Here is a 2,043-nt window from a genome sequence, read left to right as displayed (position 1 = left end):
CGACGATCATCAATTCACGAGCCACCTCAAGAAAATGATGATGCTTGTGCTCATCAACACCATTCTGAGCATGAGCACCAGGAGAGCAAGTGTGTCCTGCTCAGCAAGGAATCCACGCAACAAATGAGAGGTACAATCATGAGCAGAATTTGCATGGAAGACACAAATAGGAGTGGAAAATTGGGTCAAGCATGGTGGCATGGCATGGAAGACACAGTCATGAGCAGCCATGGCGGCAAACTTCTTACAAAGAAATTATCTATAAACATATTATAGTAAAGAATGGCCTCTTTTCGAGGCAAATGGAGTTTTATCCCAAACATTAGAGTGAACAAGATCAAAAGGGCGTTGAGAAACAGTCTCGCTATGAGGATGCAACAACGAAACTGTTTACCAAGCAGACAACCTGGCAGTCTAAAGACCCAAAGCCGGATAAGAGACGAGAGACAGAAGTGGCCAAGACAATGATGCGATAGAGAGGGATGAGAGACATAAGTGACCAAGACAATGATGCGATAGAGAGCTGGTAGTCAAAGTAACCGAGGTGAAGAGATTGGCACCAAGTAGAGTACCCGTGTGACGGTCCTAATATACAACCAGTCAACAATATAACCACCTAAAATGAAGGAAGGTGAGCAAAAGAAGGAACATAACAAGGGTGATAAGAGTGCCTCAACTATCGAATGGGAGGGAAGTACCATCAACAGGACAAACTGGAAGAATCATGAGTTGTATGAAAATATGCTCCAATCAAAGGATCCATGGAAAAATACCAAACTATACAAAAAATGGTCTTAGTACCAGAAGAATCAAATAGCAAAACCTACAAAACTGTTGATGGAGAGCCAAAAGAAGCATCTAACAGACACTGAAGTCTCATAATCTTCGGCATAGTTAGTGGTTTAACTGAAGAGGTCGACGAAGAAGCATCGGGCGATGAAAAACCAGAAGCAATAAGTAGGTGTCGAAGTTGTCCAAGCTCCTGCGCGGTGAAGGATACCGCTGAAGTGGTCGACGTAGAATCACCAAAAGAGGAGTGGCCACCACCACCACCTATGTGAGCCGCAAGAGGAGGCGGTGTAGCACGACAAATACCAATGGTAGAAGTCGATGGAGGAGACAGCGTCGTAGGCACACAAACACCAAGCGCGTGGGAGTGATGTGCATCAACACTATCGATGAAAGCCATGAGGGGCCGCAAGAGGAGGCGGTGTAGCACGACAAATACCAGTGGTAGAAGTTGATGGAGGAGACAGCGTCGTAGGCACACAAACACCAAGCGCGTGGGAGTGATGTGCATCAACACTATCGATGAAAGCCATGAGGGGAGTCTCTGTAGAGCGACCATCACCATCTACAAAGGTTGCGAGAGGTGTCACTATGGAGCCACCATCACTGCCTGTAAAAACAATTGGGGGGAGCAACCTCATAGGTGGAGGAACACTGCGCCAGCAAACGACACGTGTATGAGGTGAGGGGTCAGTGTAGGTAACACCCTAAGAAATCACCGGACAACAAGGAAGATACTATGTCCAATGAAGTCATTGTACCTGTTTCTTTGTTCTACTCTTTTCTTTTACAGAACAATCTTAGAGAGCAGCAGAGCATGGAAGAGCAGTGTATAGGGCACGCACGGTGCCCTAGAGAAGCCAGTCGGTGGAACGGGTTGCCGGGGCTAAGGTTTGGCGGTGAAGTCCGGCGTTGAGGTCCTGTGTGTAGCAAAAGGAGCGGAGACCGTGACCTGCAACAACAGACGTCTCAAATATTGCGCCTCCTGGGGACGGCGTTGAGGTGCTGACCTTCTGTACATGGCAACGAGGCGCGACCTCCTGAAACTGTAGGTGATGACGGCCTAGGGTCTACAACATTAGTATGGGAAGACATGGTGGGATGGGTGGTGGAGGACAATATTGGGAAAAGTAAGGAAAGAAATTTAACTCCTAAAGTATGAGAGGGTCACCAGGTAGCCTCATTGCTCCCGTGAAATTATTCATTGAAGTCGGCCCGCGGCCACTGTAGCTAGAAAAAAAAATCGGGATGAAG

This window comes from Triticum aestivum, chromosome 6A, assembly GCF_018294505.1.
Source record: "Triticum aestivum cultivar Chinese Spring chromosome 6A, IWGSC CS RefSeq v2.1, whole genome shotgun sequence".
NCBI lineage: Eukaryota > Viridiplantae > Streptophyta > Magnoliopsida > Poales > Poaceae > Triticum > Triticum aestivum.
This window is presented reverse-complemented; position numbering follows the sequence as displayed.